Genomic DNA, 20,768 nt, shown 5'->3' on the forward strand with positions numbered 1-20,768 from the left:
GTACTGGTAGGTGCTCACTTGAGTACTGGTAGGTGCTCACTTGAGTACTGGTAGGTGCTCACTTGAGTACTGGTAGGTGCTCACTTGAGTACTGGTAGGTGCTCACTTGAGTACTGGTAGGTGCTCACTTGAGTACTGGTAGGTGCTCACTTGAGTACTGGTAGGTGCTCACTTGAGTACTGTAGGTGCTCACTTGAGTACTGGTAGGTGCTCACTCGAGTACTGGTAGGTGCTCACTTGAGTACTGGTAGGTGCTCACTTGAGTACTGGTAGGTGCTCACTTGAGTACTGGTAGGTGCTCACTTGAGTACTGGTAAGTGCTCACTTGAGTACTGGTAGGTGCTCACTTGAGTACTGGTAGGTGCTCACTTGAGTACTGGTAGGTGCTCACTTGAGTACTGGTAGGTGCTCACTTGAGTACTGGTAGGTGCTCACTTGAGTACTGGTAGGTGCTCACTTGAGTACTGGTAGGTGCTCACTTGAGTACTGGTAGGTGCTCACTTGAGTACTGGTAGGTGCTCACTTGAGTACTGGTAGGTGCTCACTTGAGTACTGGTAGGTGCTCACTTGAGTACTGGTAGGTGCTCACTTGAGTACTGGTAGGTGCTCACTTGAGTACTGGTAGGTGCTCACTTGAGTACTGGTAGGTGCTCACTTGAGTACTGGTAGGTGCTCACTTGAGTACTGGTAGGTGCTCACTAGAGTACCAGTAGGTGCTCACTTGAGCACTGGTAGGTGCTCACTTGAGTACTGGTAGGTGCTCACTTGAGTACTGGTAGGTGCTCACTTGAGTACTGGTAGGTGCTCACTTGAGTACTGGTAGGTGCTCATTTGAGTACTGGTAGGTGCTCACTTGAGTACTGGTAGGTGCTCACTTGAGTACTGGTAGGTGCTCACTTGAGTACTGGTAGGTGCTCACTTGAGTACTGGTAGGTGCTCACTTGAGTACTGGTAGGTGCTCACTTGAGTACTGGTAGGTGCTCACTTGAGTACCGGTAAGTGCTCACTTGAGTACTGGTAGGTGCTCACTTGAGTACTGGTAGGTGCTCACTTGAGTACTGGTAGGTGCTCACTTGAGTGCTGGTAGGTGCTTACTTGAGTACTGGTAGGTGCTCACTTGAGTACTGGTAGGTGCTCACTTGAGTACTGGTAGGTGCTCACTTGAGTACTGGTAGGTGCTCACTTGAGTACTCGTAGGTGCTCACTTGAGTACTGGTAGGTGCTCACTTGAGTACTGGTAGGTGCTCACTTGAGTACTGGTAGGTGCTCACTTGAGTACTGGTAGGTGCTCACTTGAGTACTGGTAGGTGCTCACTTGAGTACTGGTAAGTGCTCACTTGAGTACTGGTAGGTGCTCACTTGAGTACTGGTAGGTGCTCACTTGAGTACTGGTAGGTGCTCACTTGAGTACTGGTAGGTGCTCACTTGAGTACTGGTAGGTGCTCACTTGAGTACTGGTAGGTGCTCACTTGAGTACTGGTAGGTGCTCACTAGAGTACCAGTAGGTGCTCACTTGAGCACTGGTAGGTGCTCACTTGAGTACTGGTAGGTGCTCACTTGAGTACTGGTAGGTGCTCACTTGAGTACTGGTAGGTGCTCACTTGAGTACTGGTAGGTGCTCACTTGAGTACTGGTAGGTGCTCATTTGAGTACTGGTAGGTGCTCACTTGAGTACTGGTAGGTGCTCACTTGAGTACTGGTAGGTGCTCACTTGAGTACTGGTAGGTGCTCACTTGAGTACAGGTAGGTGCTCACTTGAGTACTGGTAGGTGCTCACTTGAGTACTGGTAGGTGCTCACTTGAGTACCGGTAAGTGCTCACTTGAGTACTGGTAGGTGCTCACTTGAGTACTGGTAGGTGCTCACTTGAGTACTGGTAGGTGCTCACTTGAGTGCTGGTAGGTGCTTACTTGAGTACTGGTAGGTGCTCACTTGAGTACTGGTAGGTGCTCACTTGAGTACTGGTAGGTGCTCACTTGAGTACTGGTAGGTGCTCACTTGAGTACTCGTAGGTGCTCACTTGAGTACTGGTAGGTGCTCACTTGAGTACTGGTAGGTGCTCACTTGAGTACTGGTAGGTGCTCACTTGAGTACTGGTAGGTGCTCACTTGAGTACTGGTAGGTGCTCACTTGAGTACTGGTAAGTGCTCACTTGAGTACTGGTAGGTGCTCACTTGAGTACTGGTAGGTGCTCACTTGAGTACTGGTAGGTGCTCACTTGAGTACTGGTAGGTGCTCACTTGAGTACTGGTAGGTGCTCACTTGAGTACTGGTAGGTGCTCACTTGAGTACTGGTAGGTGCTCACTTGAGTACTGGTAGGTGCTCACTTGAGTACTGGTAGGTGCTCACTTGAGTACTGGTAAGTGCTCACTTGAGTACTGGTAGGTGCTCACTTGAGTACTGGTAGGTGCTCACTTGAGTACTGGTAGGTGCTCACTTGAGTACTGGTAGGTGCTCACTTGAGTACTGGTAGGTGCTCACTAGAGTACCAGTAGATGCTCACTTGAGTACTGGTAGGTGCTCACTTGAGTACTGGTAGGTGCTCATTGAGTACTGGTAGGTGCTCACTAGAGTACCAGTAGGTGCTCACTTGAGCACTGGTAGGTGCTCACTTGAGTACTGGTAGGTGCTCACTTGAGTACTGGTAGGTGCTCACTTGAGTACTTGTAGGTGCTCACTTGAGTACTGGTAGGTGCTCACTTGAGTACTGGTAGGTGCTCACTAGAGTACCAGTAGGTGCTCACTTGAGTACTGGTAGGTGCTCACTTGAGTACTGGTAGGTGCTCACTTGAGTACTGGTAGGTGCTCACTTGAGTACTGGTAGGTGCTCACTTGAGTACTGGTAGGTGCTCACTTGAGTACTGGTAGGTGCTCACTTGAGTACTGGTAGGTGCTCATTTGAGTACTGGTAGGTGCTCACTTGAGTACTGGTAGGTGCTCACTTGAGTACTGGTAGGTGCTCACTTGAGTACTGGTAGGTGCTCACTTGAGTACTGGTAGGTGCTCACTTGAGTACTGGTAGGTGCTCACTAGAGTACCAGTAGGTGCTCACTTGAGTACTGGTAGGTGCTCACTTGAGTACTGGTAGGTGCTCACTTGAGTACTGGTAGGTGCTCACTTGAGTTCTGGTAGGTGCTCACTTGAGTACTGGTAGGTGCTCACTTGAGTACTGGTAGGTGCTCACTTGAGTACTGGTAGGTGCTCATTTGAGTACTGGTAGGTGCTCACTTGAGTACTGGTAGGTGCTCATTTGAGTACCGGTAGGTGCTCACTAGAGTACCAGTAGTGCTCTCTAGAGTACCAATAGGTGGTCACTTGAGTACTAGTAGTGCTCACTAGAGTACCAGTAGGTGCTCACTTGAGTACTGGTAGTGCTCACTAGAGTATCGGTATGTGCTCATTAGAGTACTAGTATGTGCTCACTAGAGTACCAGTAGGTGCTCACTAGAGTACCAGTAGGTGCTCACTTGAGTACTGGTAGTGCTCACTAGAGTATCGGTAGGTGCTCATTAGAGTACCAGTAGGTGCTCACTAGAGTACCAATAGGTGCCCACTTGAGTACTGGTAGTGCTCACTAGAGTACGGGTAGGTGTTCACTGGAGTACCAGTAGATGCTCATTAGAGTACCAGTGGGTGCTCACTTGATTACTGGTTTGCTCACTAGAGGTTCAGTAGGTTCTCACTTGAGTACCAGTAGGTACTCACTTGAGTACTGGTAGTGCTCACTAGAGTACCGGTAGGTGCAGTGAAGGTGTCAGCGTCCACACTACCGTCACAGGTGCACCAGTAGATGCTCACTAGAATACCGGTAGGTGCTCACTAGAGTACCAGTAGGTACTCACTAGAGTACAAGTAGGTGCTCACTAGAGTACCGGTAGGTGCTCACTAGAGTACCAGTAGGTGCTCACTAGAGTACCAGTAGGTGTTTACTTTAGTACTGGTAGTGCTCACTAGAGTACCAGTAGGTGCTCACTGGAGTACCAGTAGGTGCTCACTTGAGTACTGGAGTGTTCACTAGAGTACCGGTAGGTGTTCACTAAAGTACCAGTAGGCGCTCACTAGAGTACCAGTAGTTGCTCACTAAAGTACCAGTAGGTGCTCACTAAAGAACCATTAGGTGCTCACTAGAGTACCAGTAGGTGCTCACTAAAGCACCGGTAGATTCTTACTAGAGTACAAGTAGGTGCTCACTAAAGTACCAGGAGGTGCTCACTAAAGTACCAGTAGGTGCTCACTAAAGTACCAGTAGGTGCTCACTAAAGTACCAGTAGGTGCTCACTAAAGTACCAGGAGGTGGTCACTAAAGTACCAGTAGGTGCTCACTAAAGTACCAGTAGGTGCTCACTAAAGTACCAGAAGGTGCTCACTAAAGTACCAGTAGATGCTCACTAAAGTACCAGTAGATGCTCACTAAAGTACCAGAAGGTGCTCACTAAAGTACCAGGAGGTGCTCACGAAAGTACCAGTAGATTCTCACTAGAGTACCATCAGGTGCTCACTAAAGTACCGGTAGATTCTCACTAGAGTACCTGTAGGTGCTTACAAGAGCACCAGTAGATGCTGACTAGAGCACTAGCAGGTACTGACTCAGTGCCGCAGCCGTCATATGTTGCCTCAGTGTCAGATGCCAGACGTCCTCACGACTCAAGATAAGTTTCTTAAATCAGAAAATTGTCGTATTAACAATAAGTGGCGGTAGTCCAGTATAAGGCAATATAATATATATGTAGGAAGCTTTGAGGGGTGTCAGCGTCCACACTACCGTCACAGGTGCACCAGTCAACATGTAAGGAAGCAGTGAGGGTGTCAGCGTCCACACTACCGTCACAGGTGCACCAGTCAACATGTAAGGAAGCAGTGAGGGTGTCAGCGTCCACACTACCGTCACAGGTGCACCAGTCAACATGTAAGGAAGCAGTGAGGGTGTCAGCGTCCACACTACCGTCACAGGTGCACCAGTCAATACGTCACCGTGAGTCACCATAGGTTGCTATCAGTTTATGTCAGATAAATTGTAATTGTAATTCTCACTAAACTCATCACTGGAATAATGTCAGTCATGACTAAAACCTGTTTAAATTGAAACAATAATTTTAAGTACACTGAGTAGAGAGTAGAATGTGGGCTGTGCCATGGATGATGTCATGCATCATGTGCAGACATCTCTGCATTCTCCCGCAATGTCATCGATATAGGAAAGTGTTTGTGGATCTGCATGACCGTCAGATGTTACATAGGTACTAAACAACAGTAACACACGGAAAATACCTTTGCTTAAGAGAAATTATCAGTTTTATATGAGTTGGGAAAGTAAAGAAACAAGATAAATATTAGAAGAAGCAGAGAAGCAAAACTATACAGGGGAGTCAGAAGTACTCATATAGTACATAGAGGAAGACACGAAACACTTCTGCAACATAGCACAAGTGTGCCAGGCTAGCAGGACAAACTCAGCGGTACCAGGTTAGTAGGACAAACTCAGCGGTACCAGGTTAGCAGGACAAACTCAGCGGTACCAGGCTAGCAGGACAAACTCAGCGGTACCAGGTTAGCAGGACAAACTCAGCGGTACCAGGTTAGCAGGACAAACTCAGCGGTACCACGCTAGCAGAACAAAAACAGCGGTACCAGGCTAGCAGGGCAAACTCAGCAGAAACAGTCTAGCAGGACAAACTCAGCGGTACCACGGTAGCAGAACAAACTCAGCGGTACCAGGTTAGCATGACAAACTCAGCGGTACCAGGCTTGCAGGACAAACTCAGCGGTACCAGGTTAGCAGAACAAACTCAGCGGTACCAGGCCAACAGGACAAATTCAACGTTACTAGGTTAGCAGGACAAACTCAGCGGTACCAGGCTAGCAGAGCAAACTCAGCAGTACCAGGCTAGCAGAACAAACTCAGCGGTACCAGGCTAGCAGGAAAAACTCAGCAGTACCAGGCTAGCAGGGCAAACTCAGCGGTACCAGGCTAGCAGGACAAACTCAGCGGCACCAAGCTAGCAGGATAAACTCAGCGGTACCAAGCTAGCAAGAAAAACTCAGCGGTACCAGGCTAACAGGACAAACTCAGCGGTACCAGGCTAGCAAGAAAAACTCAGCGGTACCAGGCTAGCAGGACAAACTCAGCGGTACCAGGCTACCAGAGCAAACTCAGCGGTACCAGGCTAGCAGGGCAAACTCAGCAGTACCAGGCCAGCAGGACAAACTCAGCGGTACCAGGCTTGCAGGAAAAACTCAGCGGTACCAGGCTAGCAGGATAAACTCAGAGGTACCAGGCTACCAGGACAAACTAAGCGCTACGAGGCTAGCAGGACAAACTCAGCGGTACCAGGTTAGCAGAACAAACTCAGCGGTACCAGGCTTGCAGGACAAACTCAGCGGTACCAGGCTAGAAGAGCAAACTCAGCGGTACCAGGCCAGCAGGAAAAATTCAGCAGTACAAGGCTAGCAGGACAAACTCAGCGGTGCCAGGTTAGCAGGACAAACTCAGCGGTACCAGGCTAGCAGAGCAAACTCAGCGGTACCAGGCTAGCAGAGCAAACTCAGCAGTACCAGGCTAGCAGGAAAAACTCAGCGGTACCAGGCAAGCAGGGCAAACTCAGCGGTACCAGGCTAGTAGGAAAAACTCAGCGGTACCAGGCTAGCAGGACAAACTCAGCGGTACCAGGCTAGCAGGACAAAGTCAGGTTTACAAGGTTAGCAGGATAAACTCAGCGATACCAGGCTGGCAGGACAAACTCAGCGGTACCAGGCTAGGAGGGCAAACTCAGCGGTACCAGGCTAGCAGGACAAAGTCAGTGCTAGCAGGCTAGCAGGGCAAACTCATTGGTACCAGGCTAGCAGGGCAAACTCAGTGGTATCAGGCCAGCAGGACAAACTCAGCGCTACTAGGCTACAAGGGCAAACTCAGTGATACCAGGCTTGCAGGACAAACTCAGTGGTATCAAGCTAGCAGGACAAACTCAGAGGTACCAGGCTAGCAGGGCAAACTCAGAGGTACCAGGCTAGCAGGATAAACTCCGCTGTACCAGGCTAGGAAGACAAACTCAGCGGTACCAGGCTAGTAGGACAAACTCGGCGGTACCAGGCAAGCAGGACAAACTCCGCTGTACCAGGCTAGGTATACAACTCAGCGGTACCAGGCTAGCAGAGCAAACTCAGCGGTACCAGGCTAGCAGGGTAAAGTCAGCGGTACGAGGCTAGCAGGATAAACTCAGCGGTACCAGACTATCAGGACAAACTCAGCAGTACAAGGCTAGCAGAGCAAACTCAGCGGTACCAGGCTAGCAGGGCAAGCTCAGCGGTACCAGGCTAGCAGGATAAACTCGGCGGTACCATGCTAGCAGGACAAACTCAGCGGTACCAGGCTAGCAGAGCAAACTCAGCGGTACCAGCCTAGCAGGACAAACTGAGCGGTACCAGGCCAAACTCAGCGTTACCAATCTAGCAGGATAAACTGAGAGGTACCAGGCTAGGAGCACAAACTTGGCGGTACGAGGCTATCAGGACAAACTCATCGGTACCAGGATAGCAGAGCAAACTCAGCGGTACCAGGCTAGTAGGACAAACTCAGCGGTACCTGGCTAGGAGGACAAACTCAGCAGTACTAGTCTACTAGGACAACTCAGCGGTAACAGGCTAGCAGGACAAACTCAGTGGTACCAGGCTAGGAAGGCAAACTCAGCGTTACCAGGCTAGCAGGACAAACTCAGCCCTAAGAGGCTAACGGGGAAACTCAGCGGTACCAGGCTAGTAGTGCAAATTCAGTAGTATCAGGCTAGCAGAGCAAACTCAGCGGTAACAGGGTAGCAGGGCAAATTCAGCGGTACCAGGCTAGCTGGATAAACTCCGCGGTACCTGGTTAGCAGGACAAAATCAGCGCTACCAGGCTATCAGGATACTCTCAGCGGTACCAGACTAGCAGGACAAACTCAGTGCTACCAGGCTAGCAGAGCAAACTCAGCGGTACCAGGCTAGTAGGACAAATTCAGCGGTACCTGGCTAGGAGGACAAACTCAGCGGTACCAGGCTAGGAGGACAAACTCAGCGGTACCAGGCTAGTAGGACAAACTCGGCGGTACCAGGCTAGCAGGGCAAACTCAGCGGTACCAGGCTAGCAGTGCAAACTTAGTGGTACCAGGCTAGCAGGGCAAAGTCAGCGATACAAGGCTAGCAGGATAAACTCAGCGGTACCAGGCTAGCAGGACAAACTCAGCAGTACCAGGCTAGGAATGCAAACTCAGCGGTACCAGGCTAGCAGGGAAAACTCAGAGGTACCAGGCTAGCAAAGCAAACTCAGCGGTACCAGGCTAGCAGGACAAACTGAAAGGTACAATGCTAGCAGGACAAACTCAGCGGTACCAGGCTAGCAGAGTAAACTCAGCGGAACGAGGCTAGCAGGGCAAACTCAGTGGTATCAGGCTAGCAAGACAAACTCAGTGGTACCAGGCTAGCAGGGCAAACTCAGTGGTACCAATCTAGCAGGATAAACTTAGCGGTACCAGGCTAGCAGGACAAACTTAGCTGTACCAGGCTAGTAGGACAAACTCGGCGGTACCAGGCTAGCAGAGCAAACTCAGCGGTACCAGTCTAGTAGGACAAACTCAGCGGTACCTGGCTAGCAGAAGAAACTCAGCGGTACCAGGTTTCTAGGACAAACTCAGCAGTACGAGGCTAGGAAGGCAAACTCAGCGTTACCAGGCTAGCAGGACAAACTCAGCGGTACCAGGCTAGCAGGGCAAACGCAGCGGTACCAGGCTAGGAAGGTAAACTCAGAGTTACCAGGCTAGCAGGACAAACTCAGCTCTATCAATCTAGCAGGGCAAACGCAGCGGTACCAGGCTAGGAGGGCAAATTCAGTGGTATTAGGCTAGCAGGACAAACTCAGCGCTATCAGGCTAGCAGAGCAAACTCCGCGGTACCTGGCTAGCAGGACATACTCAGCGGTACCAGGCTAGCAGGATAAACTCAGCGGTACCAGGCTAGCAGGATAAACTCAGCGGTACCAGGCTAGCAGGACAAACTCAGTGGTACCAGGCTAGCAGGACAAACTCAGTGGTACCAGGCTAGCAGGACAAACTCAGTGGTACCAGGCTAGCAGGACAAACTCAGCGGTACCAGGCTAGCAGGGAAAACTCATCGGTACCAGGCTAGCAGGACAAACTCAGCGGTACCAGGCTAGCAGGATAAACTCAGCGGTACCAGGCTAGCAGGACAAACTCAGTGGTACCAGGCTAGCAGGGCAAAGTCAGCGGTATCAGGCCAGCAGGACAAACTCAGCGCTACGAGGCTAGCAGGGCAAACTCAACAGTACCAGGCTAGCAGGACAAACTCAGCAGTACCAGGCTAGGAAGGCAAACTCAGCGGTACCAGGCTAGCAGGGCAAACTCAGCGGTACCAGGCTAGCAGGACAAACTCAGTGGTACCAGGCTAGCAGGGCAAAGTCAGCGGTATCAGGCCAGCAGGACAAACTCAGCGCTACGAGGCTAGCAGGGCAAACTCAACAGTACCAGGCTAGCAGGACAAACTCAGCAGTACCAGGCTAGGAAGGCAAACTCAGCGGTACCAGGCTAGCATGGCAAACTCAGCGGTACCAGGCTAGCATGGCAAACTCAGCGGTACCAGGCTAGCAGGACAAACTCATTGGTATCAGGCCAGCAGGACAAACTCAGCGGTACCAGGCTAGCAGGACAAACTCAGCGGTACCAGGCTAGTAGGACAAACTCGTCGGTACCAGGCTAGCAGGACAAACTCAGCGGTACCAGGCTAGGAGGACAACTCAGCGGTACCAGGCTAGCAGGGCAAACTCAGCGGTACCAGGCTAGCAGGACAAACTCAGTGGTACCAGGCTAGCAGGGCAAAGTCAGCGGTATCAGGCCAGCAGGACAAACTCAGCGCTACGAGGCTAGCAGGGCAAACTCAACAGTACCAGGCTATCAGGACAAACTCAGCAGTACCAGGCTAGGAAGGCAAACTCAGCGGTACCAGGCTAGCAGGGAAAACTCAGCGGTACCAGGCTAGCAGGACAAACTAAGTGGTATCAGACCAGCAGGACAAACTCAGCGGTACCAGGCTAGCAGGACAAACTCAGCGGTACCAGGCTAGTAAGACAAACTCGGCGATACCAGGCTAGCAGGACAAACTCAGCGGTACCAGGCTAGGAGGACAACTCAGCGGTGCCAGGCTAGCAGGGCAAACTCAGCGGTACCAGGCTAGCAGGACAAACTCAGTGGTACCAGGCTAGCAGGGCAAAGTCAGCGGTATCAGGCCAGCAGGACAAACTCAGCGCTACGAGGCTAGCAGGGCAAACTCAACAGTACCAGGCTAGCAGGACAAACTCAGCAGTACCAGGCTAGGAAGGCAAACTCAGCGGTACCAGGCTAGCAGGGCAAACTCAGCGGTACCAGGCTAGCAGTGCAAACTTAGCGGTACCAGGCTAGCAGCGCAAAGTCAGCGATACAAGGCTAGCAGAATAAACTCAGCGGTACCAGGCTAGCAGGACAAACTCAGCAGTACCAGGCTAGGAATGCAAACTCAGCGGTACCAGGCTAGCAGGGCAAACTCGGAGGTACCAGGCTAGCAGAGTAAACTCAGCGGAACGAGGCTAGCAGGGCAAACTCAGTGGTATCAGGCTAGCAAGACAAACTCAGTGCTACCAGGCTAGCAGGGCAAACTCATTGGTACCAATCTAGCAGGATAAACTTAGCGGTACCAGGCTAGCAGGACAAACTTAGTGGTACCAGGCTAGCAGGACAAACTCGGCGGTACCAGGCTAGCAGAGCAAACTCAGCGGTACCAGTCTAGTAGGACAAAGTCAGCGGTACCTGGCTAGCAGAAGAAACTCAGCGGTACCAGGTTAGTAGGACAACTCAGTGGTACCAGGCTAGCAGGGCAAACTCAGCGGAACCAGGCTAGCAGGACAAACTCAGTGGTACCAGGCTAGCAGGACAAACTCAGCAGTACGAGGCTAGGAAGGCAAACTCAGCGTTACCAGGCTAGCAGGACAAACTCAGCTCTATCAATCTAGCAGGGCAAACGCAGCGGTACCAGGCTAGGAGGGCAAATTCAGTGGTATCAGGCTAGCAGGACAAACTCAGCGCTATCAGGCTAGCAGAGCAAACTCCGCGGTACCTGGCTAGCAGGACATACTCAGCGGTACCAGGCTAGCAGGATAAACTCAGCGGTACCAGGCTAGCAGGACAAACTCAGTGTTACCAGACTAGCAGGGCAAACTCACTGGTACCAGGCTAGCTTGACAAACTCATCGGTACCAGGCTAGCAGGGAAAACTCATCGGTACCAGGCTAGCAGGGAAAACTCATCGGTACCAGGCTAGCAGGATAAACTCAGCGGTACGAGACAGCAGAACAAACTCAGCGGTACCAGGCTAGCAGGACAAACTCAGCGGTACCAGGCTAGCAGGACAAACTCAGTGGTACCAGGCTAGCACGGCAAAGTCAGCGGTATCAGGCCAGCAGGACAAACTCAGCGCTACGAGGCTAGCAGGGCAAACTCAACAGTACCAGGCTAGGAAGGCAAACTCAGCGGTACCAGGCTAGCAGGGCAAACGCAGCGGTACCAGGCTAGCAGGACAAACTCAGTGGTACCAGGCTAGCAGGGCAATGTCAGCGGTATCAGGCCAGCAGGACAAACTCAGCGCTACGAGGCTAGCAGGGCAAACTCAACAGTACCAGGCTAGCAGGACAAACTCAGCAGTACCAGGCTAGGAAGGCAAACTCAGCGGTACCAGGCTAGCAGGGCAAACTCAGCGGTACCAGGCTAGCAGGACAAACTCAGTGGTATCAGGCCAGCAGGACAAACTCAGCGGTACCAGGCTAGCAGGACAAACTCAGCGGTACCAGGCTAGTAGGACAAACTCGGCGGTACCAGGCTAGCAGGACAAACTCAGCGGTACCAGGCTAGGAGGACAACTCAGCGGTAGCAGGCTAGCAGGGCAAACTCAGCGGTACCAGGCTAGCAGGACAAACTCAGTGGTACCAGGCTAGCAGGGCAAAGTCAGCGGTATCAGGCCAGCAGGACAAACTCAGCGCTACGAGGCTAGCAGGGCAAACTCAACAGTACCAGGCTAGCAGGACAAACTCAGCAGTACCAGGCTAGGAAGGCAAACTCAGCGGTACCAGGCTAGCAGGGAAGACTCAGCGGTACCAGGCTAGCAGGACAAACTAAGTGGTATCAGACCAGCAGGACAAACTCAGCGGTACCAGGCTAGCAGGACAAACTCAGCTGTACCAGGCTAGTAGGACAAACTCGGCGGTACCAGGCTAGCAGGACAAACTCAGCGGTACCAGGCTAGGAGGACAACTCAGCGGTACCAGGCTAGCAGGGCAAACTCAGCGGTACCAGGCTAGCAGGACAAACTCAGTGGTACCAGGCTAGCAGGGCAAAGTCATCGGTATCAGGCCAGCAGGACAAACTCAGCGCCCACGAGGCTAGCAGGGCAAACTCAACATTACCAGGCTAGCAGGACAAACTCAGCAGTACCAGGCTAGGAAGGCAAACTCAGCGGTACCAGGCTAGCAGGGCAAACTCAACAGTACCAGGCTAGCAGGACAAACTCAGCAGTACCAGGCTAGGAAGGCAAACTCAGCCGTACCAGGCTAGCAGGGCAAACTGAGCGGTACCAGGCTAGCAGGACAAACTCAGCGGTACGAGGCTAGCAAAGCAAACTCAGCGGTACCAGGCTATTAGACAAACTCAGAGGTACCAGGCTAGCAGAGCAAACTCAGCTGTACCAGGCTAGCAGCACAAACTCAGCGGTACGAGATAGCAGAGCAAACTCAGCGGTACCAGGCTAGCAGGGTAAAGTCAGCGGTACGAGGCTAGCAGGATAAACTCAGCGGTACCAGACTATCAGGACAAACTCAGCAGTACAAGGCTAGCAGAGCAAACTCAGCGGTACCAGGCTAGCAGGGCAAGCTCAGCGGTACCAGGCTAGCAGGATAAACTCGGCGGTACCATGCTAGCAGGACAAACTCAGCGGTACCAGGCTAGCAGAGCAAACTCAGCGGTACCAGCCTAGCAGGACAAACTGAGCGGTACCAGGCCAAACTCAGCGTTACCAATCTAGCAGGATAAACTGAGAGGTACCAGGCTAGGAGCACAAACTTGGCGGTACGAGGCTATCAGGACAAACTCATCGGTACCAGGATAGCAGAGCAAACTCAGCGGTACCAGGCTAGTAGGACAAACTCAGCGGTACCTGGCTAGGAGGACAAACTCAGCAGTACTAGTCTACTAGGACAACTCAGCGGTAACAGGCTAGCAGGACAAACTCAGTGGTACCAGGCTAGGAAGGCAAACTCAGCGTTACCAGGCTAGCAGGACAAACTCAGCCCTAAGAGGCTAACGGGGAAACTCAGCGGTACCAGGCTAGCAGTGCAAATTCAGTGGTATCAGGCTAGCAGAGCAAACTCAGCGGTAACAGGGTAGCAGGGCAAATTCAGCGGTACCAGGCTAGCTGGATAAACTCCGCGGTACCTGGTTAGCAGGACAAAATCAGCGCTACCAGGCTATCAGGATACTCTCAGCGGTACCAGACTAGCAGGACAAACTCAGTGCTACCAGGCTAGCAGAGCAAACTCAGCGGTACCAGGCTAGTAGGACAAACTCAGCGGTACCTGGCTAGGAGGACAAACTCAGCGGTACCAGGCTAGGAGGACAAACTCAGCGGTACCAGGCTAGTAGGACAAACTCGGCGGTACCAGGCTAGCAGGGCAAACTCAGCGGTACCAGGCTAGCAGTGCAAACTTAGTGGTACCAGGCTAGCAGGGCAAAGTCAGCGATACAAGGCTAGCAGGATAAACTCAGCGGTACCAGGCTAGCAGGACAAACTCAGCAGTACCAGGCTAGGAATGCAAACTCAGCGGTACCAGGCTAGCAGGACAAACTGAAAGGTACAATGCTAGCAGGACAAACTCAGCGGTACCAGGCTAGCAGAGTAAACTCAGCGGAACGAGGCTAGCAGGGCAAACTCAGTGGTATCAGGCTAGCAAGTCAAACTCAGTGGTACCAGGCTAGCAGGGCAAACTCAGTGGTACCAATCTAGCAGGATAAACTTAGCGGTACCAGGCTAGCAGGACAAACTTAGTGGTACCAGGCTAGCAGGACAAACTCGGCGGTACCAGGCTAGCAGAGCAAACTCAGCGGTACCAGTCTAGTAGGACAAACTCAGCGGTACCTGGCTAGCAGAAGAAACTCAGCGGTACCAGGTTAGTAGGAGAACTCAGTGGTACCAGGCTAGCAGGGCAAACTCAGCGGAACCAGGCTAGCAGGACAAACTCAGTGGTACCAAGCTAGCAGGACAAACTCAGCAGTACGAGGCTAGGAAGGTAAACTCAGCGTTACCAGGCTAGCAGGACAAACTCAGCTCTATCAATCTAGCAGGGCAAACGCAGCGGTACCAGGCTAGGAGGGCAAATTCAGTGGTATCAGGCTAGCAGGACAAACTCAGCGCTATCAGGCTAGCAGAGCAAACTCCGCGGTACCTGGCTAGCAGGACATACTCAGCGGTACCAGGCTAGCAGGATAAACTCAGCGGTACCAGGCTAGCAGGATAAACTCAGCGGTACCAGGCTAGCAGGACAAACTCAGTGTTACCAGACGAGCAGGGCAAACTCAGCGGTAACAGGCTAGCAGGGCAAACTCAGTGGTACCAGGCTAGCAGGACAAACTCAGCGGTACCAGGCTAGCAGGGAAACTCATCGGTACCAGACTAGCAGGATAAACTCAGCGGTGCGAGATAGAACAAACTCAGCGGTACCAGGCTAGCAGGACAAACTCAGCGGTACCAGGCTAGCAGGACAAACTCAGTGGTACCAGGCTAGCAGGGCAAAGTCAGCGGTATCAGGCCAGCAGGACAAACTCAGCGCTACGAGGCTAGCAGGGCAAACTCAACAGTACCAGGCTAGCAGGACAAACTCAGCAGTACCAGGCTAGGAAGGCAAACTCAGCGGTACCAGGCTAGCAGGGCAAACTCAGCGGTACCAGGCTAGCAGGACAAACTCAGTGGTACCAGGCTAGCAGGGCAAAGTCAGCGGTATCAGGCCAGCAGGACAAACTCAGCGCTACGAGGCTAGCAGGGCAAACTCAACAGTACCAGGCTAGCAGGACAAACTCAGCAGTACCAGGCTAGGAAGGCAAACTCAGCGGTACCAGGCTAGCATGGCAAACTCAGCCGTACCAGGCTAGCATGGCAAACTCAGCGGTACCAGGCTAGCAGGACAAACTCATTGGTATGAGGCCAGCAGGACAAACTCAGCGGTACCAGGCTAGCAGGACAAACTCAGCGGTACCAGGCTAGTAGGACAAACTCGTCGGTACCAGACTAGCAGGACAAACTCAGCGGTACCAGGCTAGGAGGACAACTCAGCGGTACCAGGCTAGCAGGGCAAACTCAGCGGTACCAGGCTAGCAGGACAAACTCAGTGGTACCAGGCTAGCAGGGCAAAGTCAGCGGTATCAGGCCAGCAGGACAAACTCAGCGCTACGAGGCTAGCAGGGCAAACTCAACAGTACCAGGCTATCAGGACAAACTCAGCAGTACCAGGCTAGGAAGGCAAACTCAGCGGTACCAGGCTAGCAGGGAAAACTCAGCGGTACCAGGCTAGCAGGACAAACTAAGTGGTATCAGACCAGCAGGACAAACTCAGCGGTACCAGGCTAGCAGGACAAACTCAGCGGTACCAGGCTAGTAAGACAAACTCGGCGATACCAGGCTAGCAGGACAAACTCAGCGGTACCAGGCTAGGAGGACAACTCAGCGGTGCCAGGCTAGCAGGGCAAACTCAGCGGTACCAGGCTAGCAGGACAAACTCAGTGGTACCAGGCTAGCAGGGCAAAGTCAGCGGTATCAGGCCAGCAGGACAAACTCAGCGCTACGAGGCTAGCAGGGCAAACTCAACAGTACCAGGCTAGCAGGACAAACTCAGCAGTACCAGGCTAGGAAGGCAAACTCAGCGGTACCAGGCTAGCAGGGCAAACTCAGCGGTACCAGGCTAGCAGTGCAAACTTAGCGGTACCAGGCTAGCAGCGCAAAGTCAGCGATACAAGGCTAGCAGAATAAACTCAGCGGTACCAGGCTAGCAGGACAAACTCAGCAGTACCAGGCTAGGAATGCAAACTCAGCGGTACCAGGCTAGCAGGGCAAACTCGGAGGTACCAGGCTAGCAGAGTAAACTCAGCGGAACGAGGCTAGCAGGGCAAACTCAGTGGTATCAGGCTAGCAAGACAAACTCAGTGGTACCAGGCTAGCAGGGCAAACTCATTGGTACCAATCTAGCAGGATAAACTTAGCGGTATCAGGCTAGCAGGACAAACTTAGTGGTACCAGGCTAGCAGGACAAACTCGGCGGTACCAGGCTAGCAGAGCAAACTCAGCGGTACCAGTCTAGTAGGACAAACTCAGCGGTACCTGGCTAGCAGAAGAAACTCAGCGGTACCAGGTTAGTAGGACAACTCAGTGGTACCAGGCTAGCAGGGCAAACTCAGCGGAACCAGGCTAGCAGGACAAACTCAGTGGTACCAGGCTAGCAGGACAAACTCAGCAGTACGAGGCTAGGAAGGCAAACTCAGCGTTACCAGGCTAGCAGGACAAACTCAGCTCTATCAATCTAGTAGGGCAAACGCAGCGGTACCAGGCTAGGAGGGCAAATTCAGTGGTATCAGGCTAGCAGGACAAACTCAGCGCTATCAGGCTAGCAGAGCAAACTCCGCGGTACCTGGCTAGCAGGACATACTCAGCGGTACCAGGCTAGCAGGATAAACTCAGCGGTACCATGCTAGCAGGACAAACTCAGTGTTACCAGACTAGCAGGGCAAACTCAGCGGTAACAGGCTAGCAGGGCAAAGTCAGTGGTACCAGGCTAGCAGGACAAACTCAGCGGTACCAGGCTAGCAGGGAAAACTCATCGGTACCAGGCTAGCAGGATAAACTCAGCGGTACGAGACAGCAGAACAAACTCAGCGGTACCAGGCTAGCAGGACAAACTCAGCGGTACCAGGCTAGCAGGACAAACTCAGTGGTACCAGGCTAGCACGGCAAAGTCAGCGGTATCAGGCCAGCAGGACAAACTCAGCGCTACGAGGCTAGCAGGGCAAACTCAACAGTACCAGGCTAGCAGGACAAACTCAGCAGTACCAGGCTAGGAAGGCAAACTCAGCGGTACCAGGCTAGCAGGGCAAACGCAGCGGTACCAGGCTAGCAGGACAAACTCATTGGTATCAGGCCAGCAGGACAAACTCAGCGGTACCAGGCTAGCAGGACAAACTCAGCGGTACCAGGCTAGTAGGACAAACTCGTCGGTACCAGGCTAGCAGGACAAACTCAGCGGTACCAGGCTAGGAGGACAACTCAGCGGTAGCAGGCTAGCAGGGCAAACTCAGCGGTACCAGGCTAGCAGGACAAACTCATTGGTATCAGGCCAGCAGGACAAACTCAGCGGTACCAGGCTAGCAGGACAAACTCAGCGGTACCAGGCTAGTAGGACAAACTCGTCGGTACCAGGCTAGCAGGACAAACTCAGCGGTACCAGGCTAGGAGGACAACTCAGCGGTAGCAGGCTAGCAGGGCAAACTCAGCGGTACCAGGCTAGCAGGACAAACTCAGTGGTACCAGGCTAGCAGGGCAAAGTCAGCGGTATCAGGCCAGCAGGACAAACTCAGCGCTACGAGGCTAGCAGGGCAAACTCAACAGTACCAGGCTAGCAGGACAAACTCAGCAGTACCAGGCTAGGAAGGCAAACTCAGCGGTACCAGGCTAGCAGGGAAGACTCGGCGGTACCAGGCTAGCAGGACAAACTAAGTGGTATCAGACCAGCAGGACAAACTCAGCGGTACCAGGCTAGCAGGACAAACTCAGCTGTACCAGGCTAGTAGGACAAACTCGGCGGTACCAGGCTAGCAGGACAAACTCAGCGGTACCAGGCTAGGAGGACAACTCAGCGGTACCAGGCTAGCAGGGCAAACTCAGCGGTACCAGGCTAGCAGGACAAACTCAGTGGTACCAGGCTAGCAGGGCAAAGTCAGCGGTATCAGGCCAGCAGGACAAACTCAGCGCTACGAGGCTAGCAGGGCAAACTCAACATTACCAGGCTAGCAGGACAAACTCAGCAGTACCAGGCTAGGAAGGCAAACTCAGCGGTACCAGCCTAGCAGGGCAAACTCAACAGTACCAGGCTAGCAGGACAAACTCAGCAGTACCAGGTTAGGAAGGCAAACTCAGCCGTACCAGGCTAGCAGGGCAAACTCAGCGGTACCAGGCTAGCAGGACAAACTCAGCGGTACGAGGCTAGCAAAGCAAACTCAGCGGTACCAGGCTAGTAGACAAACTCGGAGGTACCAGGCTAGCAGAGCAAACGCAGCTGTACCAGGCTAGCAGCACAAACTCAGCGGTACGAGATAGCAGAGCAAACTCAGCGGTACCAGGCTAGCAGGACAAACTCAGCGGTACCAGGCTAGCAGGACAAACTCAGCGGTACCAGGCTAGTAGACAAACTCAGAGGTACCAGGCTAGCAGAGCAAACTCAGCTGTACCAGGCTAGCAGCACAAACTCAGCGGTACGAGATAGCAGAGCAAACTCAGCGGTACCAGGCTAGCAGGACAAACTCAGCGCTACCAGGCTAGCAGGGCAAATTCAGTGGTACCAGTCTAACAGCACAAACTCAGTGGTATCAGGTTAACAAGACAAACTCAGCGGTACCAGGCTAGCAGGGCAAACTCAGCGGTACCAGGCTAGGAGGATAATCTCAGCGGTACCTGGCTAGCAGGACAAACTCAGCGGTACCAGGCTAGGAGGACAAGCTCAGTGGTATCAGGCTATCAGGACAAACTCAGCGGTACCAGACTAGCAGAGCAAAGTCAGGGATACCAGGCTAGCAGGACAAACTCAGCGGTACCAGGCTAGCAGGGCAAACTCAGCCGTACCAGGCTAGCAGGACAAACTGAGCGGTACCAGGCTAGCAGGACAAACTCAGCGGTATCAGCCAAGCAGGACAAACTCAGCGGTATCAGGCTAGCAGGACAAACTCAGCGGTACCAGGCTAGCAGGGTAAATTCAGTGGTATCAGGCTAGCAGAGCAAACTCAGCGGTAACAGGGTAGCAGGGCAAATTCAGCGGTACCAGGCTAGCTGGATAAACTCCGCGGTACCTGGTTAGCAGGACAAACTCAGCGCTACCAGGCTAGCAGGATACTCTCAGCGGTACCAGACTAGCAGGACAAACTCAGTGCTACCAGGCTAGCAGGGAAAACTCAACGGTACCAGGCTAGCAGGACAAACTCAGTGGTACCAGGCTAGCAGGGCAAAGTCAGCGGTACCAGGCTAGCAGGATAAACTCAGCGGTACCTGGCTAGCAGGACAAACTCAGCAGCACCAGGCTAGGAAGGCAAACTCAGCGTTACCAGGCTAGCAGGACAAACTCAGCCCTAAGATGCTAACGGGGAAACTCAGCGGTACCAGGCTAGCAGGGCAAATTCAGTGGTATCAGGCTAGCAGAGCAAACTCAGCGGTAACAGGGTAGCAGGGCAAATTCAGCTGTACCTGGCTAGCTGGATAAACTCCGCGGTACCTGGTTAGCAGGACAAACTCACGCTACCAGGCTAGCAGGATACTCTCAGCGGTACCAGACTAGCAGGACAAACTCAGTGCTACCAGGCTAGCAAGGAAAACTCAGCGGTACCAGGCTAACAGGGCAAACTCAGTGGTATCAGGCTAGCAGGACAAACTCAGCGGTACCAGGATAGCAGGGCAAACTTATCGGTACCAGGCTAGCAGGATAAACTCAGCAGTACCAGGCTAGGAGGACAAACTCAGCGGTACCAGGCTAGCAGGGCAAACTCAGCGGTACCAGGCTAGCAGGGCAAACTTAGTGGTACCAGACTAGCAGGGCAAAGTCAGCGATACAAGGCTAGCAGGATAAACTCAGCGGTACCAGGCTAGCAGGACAAACTCAGCAGTACCAGGCTAGGAATGCAAACTCAGCGGTACCAGGCTAGCAGGGCAAACTCAGAGGTACCAGGCTAGCAAAGCAAACTCAGCGGTACCAGGCTAGCAGGGCAAACTCAGAGGTACCAGGCTAGCAAAGCAAACTCAGCGGTACCAGGCTAGCAGAGTAAACTCAGCGGAACCAGGCTAGCAGGACAAACTCAGTGGTATCAGGCTAGCAGGACAAACTCAGCGGTACCAGGCTAGCAGGACAAACTCAGCGGAACCAGGCTAGCAGGACAAACTCAGTGGTATCAGGCTAGCAGGACAAACTTAGCTGTACCAGGCTAGTAGGACAAACTCGGCGGTACCAGGCTAGCAGAGCAAACTCAGCGGTACCAGTCTAGTAGGACAAACTCAGCGGTACCTGGCTAGCAGAAGAAACTCAGCGGTACCAGGTTACTAGGACAACTCAGCGGTACCAGGCTAGCAGGGCAAACTCAGCGGTACCAGGCTAGCAGGACAAACTCAGTGGTACCAGGCTAGCAAGACAAACTCAGCAGTACGAGGCTAGGAAGGCAAACTCAGCGTTACCAGGCTAGCAGGACAAACTCAGCGGTACCAGGCTAGCAGGACAAACTCAGCGGTACCAGGCTAGGAGGGCAAACTCAGCGGTGCCAGGCTAGCAGGGCAAACTCAGCGGTACCAGGCTAGCAGGACAAACTCAGCGGTACCAGGCTAGCAGGACAAACTCAGCGGTACCAGGCTAGCAGGACAAACTTAGCGGTACCAGGCTAGTAGGACAAACTCCTCGGTACCAGGCTAGGAGG

The sequence above is a fragment of the Cherax quadricarinatus genome, chromosome 23, assembly GCF_038502225.1.
Source record: "Cherax quadricarinatus isolate ZL_2023a chromosome 23, ASM3850222v1, whole genome shotgun sequence".
NCBI classification, from domain to species: Eukaryota; Metazoa; Arthropoda; class Malacostraca; order Decapoda; family Parastacidae; genus Cherax; species Cherax quadricarinatus.